The sequence below is a fragment of the Gymnoscopelus braueri genome (assembly GCF_963280865.1).
Source record: "Gymnoscopelus braueri genome assembly, chromosome: 18".
In the NCBI taxonomy this organism is placed as follows: Eukaryota; Metazoa; Chordata; class Actinopteri; order Myctophiformes; family Myctophidae; genus Gymnoscopelus; species Gymnoscopelus braueri.
The window spans coordinates 36,888,078-36,898,079 of NC_137618.1; the positions used below are offsets into that span (position 1 = coordinate 36,888,078).

General features: G+C 42.4%; 1 pseudogene across 1 annotated transcript in view; it reads left to right on the top strand.

The window, feature by feature from the left end:
- Window positions 1–9,538, top strand: part of LOC308073342 (neuroligin-4, X-linked-like) — a 38,181-nt pseudogene extending 28,643 nt beyond the window's left edge. The window contains exon 8 of the transcript in view: window positions 9,533–9,538. The product of the transcript in view is annotated as a neuroligin-4, X-linked-like (transcript). The remainder of the gene's footprint in view (window positions 1–9,532) is intronic.
- The last annotated feature ends 464 nt before the right edge of the window (window positions 9,539–10,002 follow it).

Below are 10,002 nucleotides of genomic sequence, written 5' to 3' on the forward strand. Positions count from 1 at the left end.
CTCTGGGGGAGTCCGGGATCGAACTGGGAACCTTCCGGTTCCCAAGCGGCTACCTCCTGAGCCACTGCCCTAATAGCCCTTAACAACATATGAAATACATATTCATCAGTGTGGGAAATTAACAAGTGCTACTATAGCACAACAAGACTAAAGGCCATTCCACACCAATGCAATTACTTGCAACTGCCATTCGGGGATAATGGTTGCAACAACTGTAATTTCAAGGAGTTGCATTGGTGTGGATTGGAGTCTTAAACGCCATCCCAGTGGCCCCTAGAGGGCTGCACTGCTCCTTACACTCAACCAGACAAACATGGTTTGAACTGATCAACATTGCGATAGCTGAGTGGTTATGGTGCATACCACGCTCTGATGCCTGAGAGTGAGTCCCGGGGTTTGATTTCCGGGCCTGGCGTACCTTTGCTGCATGTCACTCCCTGACTTGCTCTTCCTTTTTTTAGCATTAACATCCTTATGCCTCATTTATACTTGATCGCATGCCATTTCACGCCAGGTTTCAGAGCTCCCTGGTCTCTATAGTGCGGCCAGCCATTTGATCTTGATGTGGAAATATTGTATAGAAATATTGGGTGGAGTAAATGAAAGCCCAAATCAGTGGGGTTGTGCTCAGCAGTTTTCATAATTCTAATGGGCGAATGCCCATTAGAATTATGCAAGTGGAAAGTTTGGCCTAATGGTGGCACTAGAGGAAAGGCCATGGAATCACCAAAATATGTAAGATTCATCCCCTGCAGAGCATGAAGGTGCACAGCAAGTTCCATGGCAATCCTGCCTGTAGTTTTCAAGATACTGTATCTTCTTTGGGACCAAAGTGGTAGACGGACGGACCAGGGCTTAGAGGTGCTGTCTTCTCCCTTTGCAAAACAGTCATTTCCTCAGGATTTGTTGTTGTATTTCCTCCTTGTCATTGATTGGCTGCCTTGGGGTCATGGGTCAGATTACAGGAGGTCGGAGGTGACACCCATAGTGAAGATGACCGTGGACGTAAACTCTCTGTCTGAAAGCCTGTCTGTGTCTGCCTGACTGTGTGTTTTTTGAGTGGTGCTAGCCACTCCAAGGAGTGACTTTGTCCTGGTGTGTGTCTGTCTGTGTGTCTGTCTGTGTGTCTGTGTGTATGAGCACGGCCTCTCTGTATGTTTGAGCACAGCCTCAACAGCTGCGGCTGATTGCAACACAAAGATGCAACCAGTTACACTAATTATACACACACACGCACACACACACACACACTCACACACAACACACACTTTTGAGTAAAAATACTTAATGAGTAAAAATACTTAAAATGAGTAAAAATACTTAAATATTAGTAAAGATACTTTAAAGTTCCTAAACTGAGTAAAAATACTTTAAATGAGTAAAAATACTTTAAATGAGTAAAAATACTTAAAAGATGTTAAAATGAGTAAAAACACGTAAAAATCAATAAAAACATTTTAAAGTACTTAAAATTAGTAAAAATACTTTGAAGTCATCAAAGTCTGTAAAAAGTAACTAACGAAATGAACTCATGAAAGGCACCACTCTCTTCACACTGGTGTGATTTTTTGAGTGGTGCTAGCCACTCCAAGGAGTGACTTTGTCCGTGTGTCCGTCCGTCCGTCCGTCCGTATGAGCACGGCCTCTCTGTATGTTTGAGCACAGCCTCAACAGCTGTGGCTGATTGCAACACAAAGATGCAACCAGTTACACTAATTATACACACACACACACACACACACACACACACACACACACACACACTTTTGAGTAAAAATACTTAAAATGAGTAAAAATACTTAAAATGAGTAAAAATACTTAAATATTAGTAAAGATACTTTAAAGTTCCTAAACTGAGTAAAAATACTTAAAATGAGTAAAAATACTTAAAATGAGTAAAAATACTTAAAAGATGTTAAAATGAGTAAAAACATGTAAAAATCAGTAAAAACATTTTAAAGTACTTAAAATGAGTAAAAATACTTTGAAGTCATCAAAGTCTGTAAAAAGTAACTAACGAAATGAACTCATGAAAGGCACCACTCTCTTCACACTGGGTGTGATTTTTTTTTCTGTCTGTCTGGTTCTCTGATTCCTAAGTCGGATGGTCCATCTGTCATGCAAACTTTGTCTGAATAATATAATAATAATAATAATAATAATATATATAATATAAATACGGCGTAGCTTGCGACGAGCTTGTAGATCTACTATTTTCTCCAAATGTTTGCCCTAGAAAAGGGGCGCTCAAGTGGCTCTGCAGTAGCTCACCCAACTTCAACCTCCAGGCTTAGTGTGGGAGGAAAGTGTGTATTGGACCAGTTGATGGGTTTTAGAAAGTCACACCCTAGGATTTCTCTGTTGGCCCTGCAACTATTGAATTGACTAGTGATATGCACATACATTATACATAATCCACAAATCATGATGTAGCTGCAATAAACAGTCTTAAGTGGAGCACTTTTCAAAATCCAGACAGTATTTTGTTGTCAGATAACGTGTGTGTGTGTGTGTGTGTGTGTGTGTGTGTGTGTGTGTGTGTGTGTGTGTGTGTGTGTGTGTGTGTGTGTGTGTGTGTGTGTGTGTGTGTGTGTGTGTGTGTGTGCCCCAGAGCGGGGCTCCATATATGTGTGTGTGTGTGTGTGTGTGTGTGTGTGTGTGTGTGTGTGTGTGTGTGTGTGTGTGTGTGTGTGTGTGTGTGTGTGTGTGTGTGTGTGTGTGTGTGTGTGGTTTACGTCAGTGGTGCTTTGCCAGGAGCACTCGAGTTTTCCAGTGAAACACTGTGAATTAGTAATAAATTACCCAGTATACCCAGGATCTGGGGCTAGTGCCTGTGTGTGTGCGTGTGTGTGTGTTTGTGTGTGAGGGAGAATGAATGTCTGCGTGAGTGTGAGAGAGAGAGAAGAAAATCCAGGTGTTTATTGGAATAGGGATTTGAATTACAGAAAAGTAATATCATGTATTCAATATTAAATCAGTGTGTGTGGGTGTGTGAGAAAGAGAGAGAGAGTGTGCGAATGTGCACATATTTGTTTTGGACCATGAGGGTTTTGGTATTAATGTGAAGGTTGTGTGTCACCCCATGGGTCAGAACCCCAGCTTCCCTCCAGAACCAAATAGGATTCCTGCAGCGCTGCGCTTCGTCTTTATATTCTCAGAGATGTGGCTCTGAATGTGCCGCATTTTCTCCTCTGCAAAACTGGCATCTCTACTGTAACAGTCAGCAATGCTGCCAGTGGACGACGATATGAGATGCAAGCCACATGATTTCATCGAACGTTTTGAACGAATTCAAAATGAATGTCCGGTCTGGGACAGAGACAAAAGCTGTGGTCAATTCTCCCACTGTGTTTATGAAAGAGCAGCACAAAATGCACATAGCCTACTGTACATATGCAGCCAAGTAATGTAGCAAGTGATCAGTTATGCTACTAAATGTAATTCATAGTTGTTGTTGTTGTTGTTTTACAGGTACTTTATCTAAATAAGTACCTGTTTTGTTGTTTTGTTCCTGGAATGGGCTTCTGGTGAGGTAGCTAGATCAGGCCAAAGCAGCCGTCGGCACGCTAGAGCAGGTCATCAGCTCTACGTGTGTGTGTTTTTGTGTGTGAGTGTGTGTGCGCGCGCGCGCGCGTGTGCGTGTGTGTGTGTGTGTGTGTGTTGACCAGCAGCAGCGTTTTGCCCTCCTCATTCTTAAAGTGGTTCCTTGTGTTTGTAATTATTACTCTTAGGTGGTCAGATCCGGCCAGACCCATACAGAGACCAGAGGGGATTCTTAATACCTGTATGGCTTTGTGTGTGTGTGTGTGTGTGTGTGTGTGTGTGTGTGTGCGTGTGCGTGCGTGCGTGCGTGTGTGCCTGCCTGCCTGCCTGCCTGCGTGCGTGCGTGCATGCCTGCGTGCGTGCGTGTGTGTGTGTGTGTGGGTGGGGAGGGGGGACTGGGGGGGGGGGGGTTGAATATATATATATCTACATAATAGTATTTGTGCCATAATTACTTTTGTGTTGTGTGTGAGCATAATGTCATTATGCAGGACATTTTGTTGCATGTGTCTATTAGTAAATGAGCACAAGATATTGTGTATTGTTTGGATTAGCCGTAGCATTACCTATGCTATTATGCAACTGTGCACATGAGGGGTGTGTGTGTGTGTGTGTGTGTGTGTGTGTGTGTGTGTGTGTGTGTGTGTGTGTGTGTGTGTGTGTGTGTGTGTGTGTGTGTGTGTGTGTGTGTGTGTGTGTGTGTGTGTGTGTGCGTGCGTGCGTACGTGCACGCGTCGGGGAAATGTATATAGGTACCTGGGGATCAGTGATCGGTGTTATGAGGAGTTTTAGGCAGCGTTCTGTTAGACTCTAGATTACAACCAGCAGCTACAGTACAGCATCCAGACACTAGACTCATTCATAGTGAAAGCAGCGGAGCCCCCTCTCTTGACAGCATGTGAATGTGCGGATCTGGATCTTTCCAGCTTTCACAGTCACTTGATTCAGTTTCTACTCGTGGGAGGTAAAAAGCAAAATAGTCTTGTCTCAGTTTGCCCTAAATAAGAACGGCCCCTGTTATAATTTGAAAACAAAGAAAAAGGAATGTCATCGCCTATTACGGCTAATCTCAAACGGTATCCTCTTAACTATTGCAGAAGTGCAGCTGTAGCACAGCAAGTTGTCACTGTCCTGCCAAAACTCTGGCCAAGAGGTCTCCTTTTCATGTCTCGAAAAGAACTGTCTGAACCCGCCTTTGAAGCCCTTGCAGTTTTTTGACATTTCAGCTTAAGAATTTCCATGGCTTGGCTTGGTCCCACGGTTGCGAATCCTTCTCTGCATGTGGGGGATCAAGTCAGATGTTGAATACAGTAGAAGATCAGAGAGTACAAATGGCAGATCTGTAGATTGACGTTTTCTGGTGAACACCAGGGAAGAATGAATTAAAGAGGAATTTAAACATTGCAGTACCTCTGGATGTGGCTGGAGTCAGAGCTAAAGAAGTACTGGACTATATGCTCTGTTCTGTGTGACTCCCCTGTTCTTCCACCTTTATCTATCTCTCTCTACACACTTTTCTCTAGGCTCTGTAGGAGGCTATAGCCGTCAAGAGGGTCTGTCTGTCTGTCTGACTGTCTATGTGTCTGTCTGTGTGATTTCCAGAGCTAAACTTGCAAACTGCTGGACTGGTCAGCTACAAAGTACCTCCACACATTTTATTTGACGTTATGTTTTATATTTTTGGAAGTATTAACTTTATTAATATAATGGATGTCAGTGGAGCTCGGATCAGGCTGAAACCTCTTTTTTGTTGTTGTTATTCTCTCTTGCAAATGGATGAATTAGCAGACAACAAATCATATCAATGAAGAAAAGACTACAAATATACAGGAATCAGACCACAGTTTAGATCATTTTGAATTGAAGCACTTAACCTGGCATCCCATTTTTCCCTATTTAACTGAGCAGGTGAACAAAAAAAGAAAAGTAAAAACTGCAAAAATAGCAGATCTACAAGCTGAGAACGGGTCACGGTGCGTCGTGGTTGTGAGCTTGTAGATTGGCTATATGTTTGCCCCACAACAGCGTCGAAGGACAAATGATAAAATAGGACCTAAGTGGTTAAATGCCTACAAGCTACACTTGAAATATTTATATAAGACAATATTTTCTGCCTCTTAAATCCAAGAGCATCTTTAGCAGTGACCAGTGGGAACTGAACCACTGACCCTGGCCATGCATGTTTGGACGGGACCACTGCACTGTAAAATACGACTTAAGCGAGATTACTTCCTCCTTATAGACTTGTGTAATCTTGGAGAGATTCCGCTCCTGCTTTGATGAGATCATCAAAGCACCCCCCCCCCACCCCTCCAATCTGTTTGGAGCCAAAGACCTTTGAGGAAACAGCGGAAAAGTCCCCATGGCGGTAGCCTGTGTTTAGATCTAGCTAATGCCACTGAATCTGGATGGAATGCTCACTCTGGGAAGCACATACTTAAAAGTCGGGACCTGCTCCGCAAGATTTTCACTTAGCATTTGAAAGGGCTTTCGATTACCCTGAGTGCATGCTATTGATCTATACTTTAAAAGATGTATTTTGTAATAGAAGGCTCATGACATGCTTCAAGTTGTAATTTGAGTTTGTTTTTTTTTGTCCACAATTTCAGATTGCCCAGCTTACTTTGAGAACTCTTTGCCTCTACTCAATATGAAATCAATTAAAGTGAAATGGAAGGAAAAGATCTTTCACAAAACCAAAACCATGTGAACCAACTGTAAACCCAACGGAAAAAGGAGAAAATCACATTAGAAAAAGGATTGAGTTGAGGAAAGGTCTTTGTCAGTAAACATAAATACACATTAAAACATCATGTGTCTTTAAATAAACATTAAATCAACATAAGACTTATGTTCATAATGGCTGTGGTTAAACAGTAGAGCATTCCAGGGAGTAGAGTGTGGCTACGCTTCCCTCCAACTACTGCCTGAAACAGACCGGCAGACCATCAATCCTGTTGAAACACACACACACACACACACACACACACGCGCACACACACACACACACAAACACACACACACACACACACACACACACACACACACACACACACACACACACACACACACACACACACACACACACACACACACACACACACACACACACACACACACACACACACACACACACACACACACACACAGACACGTCCCAGGATGGTAAAGTCATTGAAAATGCGCAGATCTCTCTCTTTGGCTCCAGGTTGCTATGACTACCACCAAGGTGGACGCATGTAAAATAATCAGTAACCATGGTAATGGAACTACGATGGCTACTTCCACCTGCCCTGATCCCAGGTCAGCAGCCGGCTTACTGAATGGTGCTGGGCGATATGACTTCAAACGTTTGCCTTCATTACGATTAATGAACAATTATCGTTTATTTATTTTTTGAAAATAGCAGAGAACGCGTCACAATATGATGTGAATATGTAGAGGGTTTGAAGGGCGATTTTAGTCGATTATGAAATAATGAAAATATTAATTTGAAATGTTTTGTGTCAATTCGTTGATACACAGTATAAGAAATAGAAAACAAAACCTGCCTCATCATTTGATTAACCTACATGAGGCAGATTAAGTCGGTCATTGGTTCTAAATATCGTAATTTTTTTTATAACGTGTTGGTGAATTGCCCAGCCCTACTCTTGATTTATCAGCATCTCTGTTCTGTCTGCAACCGTTCATTCTCTTGAACATTTAAACAAGGAAAAAGCCACACATTTTCCATTTGTAGCAAATGGACAAATAAGGCTAAATCTAATAGGTGGTATGTCTTAAAAATGAGATTCAGTGTTTCTGTCTAGATGCAGCCCTTGATAAGGGTTCAGACACTAAATACTGTCAGGAGACGCTTTCCAGGATGTGATAGCAGACAGTTCTCAAAGTGGGCCCTGGGGACCTGCGGGGATCCTTGAGGAGGTTCAATGAGGTCCCCAGCAAAATGAGGAACAGTTCAACCAAGCACTTAAACCCTATACTTACTGTAGTAAACTAAGTTGTACTTGGTCTGCTCTTCTTTTCACCCTCTACACGAATTTGCTTAGCTAAAAATAGACGATCTACAAGCTCACAATGCGTTGTGTCGCAATGCATGTTGAGCTTGTAGATCTGCTACTTTCGGCGAATGTTCCCCCCAGAATAGGGATGCTAGGATTCAAGTGGTTAAGCGCTACAGTATTTTTTTTAATAGCGAAAATAGCAGATCTACAAGCTCACAATGCATCGCATTTGAGAGGTTTTGCCTATGACATGCCAGGGATGCCAGGTAAAATTTCACTGCATTACAAATAATTCAATTAGAGAATGTACTGTATAATGACTAGTCAGATCATAGGAGTCTCTCCCAAGCTACAGTGCAGACAGTTGTTGAATTCTGTACTGTAATCTAATCTAACAACTAAGATATTCTCTTACGGTGGTCCCTGGCACCAAATGGTTTGAAATCGTGGATTTGGGGCTTAATGTAAATAAATTTGGGGGTCCTTGAATTTTTTAAATTTTTTTTGAGAACCGCTGTCATACAGGATGAAACATTCAGTACATATGATCTCAGCCTGCTGCTTCAACACAGGAAGTGGAGAAAACTAGCACACTTTAACTCTGAGAGTGTAAAAATGGACCCATAGGTACACAGCAACATCCTTATTGTCTGCTGACGTGGGACATTGACTCGTCCCTCCTGCTTCCATGAGAAAGGATGGATTGTAAAGCTTTCATTGAATCCGTTGCTACTGCACTTCTGGGAATATATATATTTTTTCGTCATCAAGCAATATTTGCATTCAATATAATGTAATTGTATTCGTTGTATGTTGACATTGGCTTATTGAACTTTGAGACAGGAAGTAGTGGGATTTTAAAGCGAGCCATGCATGAACCTCTCCAAATAGACACTTCTGAACTGCAGTAGCTTAACATTCTGTCAAAGCAACACAGACTATTGAGACATGCTATTTTCGTTGGCTTCACTTTCTTACAGGGAAGAGAGAGGAAGAACAAAGACTAAAGCCCTCTATTTTTGTGCCTCATATTTTCGTTAGTCACAATGAATCACCAGGTCATTCCTTAGGGGTCATAGGCAAAACAATTTAATGAGATCATGTTTCAGGACAAGACTAGATTAAACCTAAAATGTTTTTCTGAAAACAATTATAGACAATTATAGTTCCAGGTCTGGTCAAGGTCCTACAGACTTGTCTCTGTTTATGTGTTTTACGAATACCGTCGAATACCCTCACACGACGCTAGCGCTTGCCAAAAAGAACCAAACTTACAAGTTAACAAGTGTTAGCTTAGTTGTAGATCAGTGCTTTTTGGCATGCGACACTGTCGTACTATGGAGTGTAAATTAGGCTATTACCCACCACATATAACAGGGAGCGGATGTGTGGCAAGCCAACAGAATTTCCTGTTTGTGGCTTTTGCACCGCGGTAGTAGCTCATCAGTTGTCTGTGTTGTTGTGAGCATAACTGTGTATGTTTACTGTGTGTTAGTGTGCGTGTGCATGTGCGTGTGCGTGCGCGTGCACGTCCGTGTGCGTGTGCGTGTGCGTGTGTGTTTGTGTGTGTGTATGCTTTTGTGCCTGTGTGACTGCAAACACATGCATTGCATGCATGTCTGTACTACGCGAGTAGGCGTGTTTGAGAGCTAATGTGGATGTAAATGTCTGTGTGTGCATGTATGCGTGCGTGTGCGTTTGCGTGTGTGTGTGTTTCTTTTATGGCAGTTCCTGGGTTTCTCTGCCTTTCATTTAGAGTTTGGCTGTTTTCTCTCCCATTGTAAAAAATCTACACAGTAAATGGATACACATGTCACCATGACCTATGAGACACGTATAGAGACACAAAGAGAAGAGAGAGACAAGTATAGAAAGAGAGGTGCACATAGGCAAGAGATGTAGCCTAGACATGACATTCTCTCTGCCTCTGTTCCTCTCTTGCTCCAATATTTATTCTCTTTCTTCCTTCTCTGTCTTCCCAGCCGTAAGACATATTGTTATTTTAATGTTATGAAAAGGAAGGATGTTCTATCCCACCTGGATTAGACAGACACACACACACACACACACACACACACACACACACACACACACACACACACACACACACACACACACACACACACACACACACACACACACACACACACACACACACACACACACAGACACAGACACACAATGACAATTGAGAGTGTGTGTACGGTATGCATCTGCTTCTGTATGTGTGTATGTGCATGTTGTCAGTAAATGCAGAATGTATCTGTTTGCGTGTGCACACGCTGAACCGTGTGCAGATGTCCACAGCCCTGCAGAAGATAAAACTAAGCTCTCAAAAGGATTACACCATCTCTTCATTCCTCTCCTCTCCTCTTGTGCTTATCTGAGTTTTTCCTCATAAAGTTGTTCTCTTTTGTGTCCTCTCCCCTGGCCCACACACACATGTAAAGCA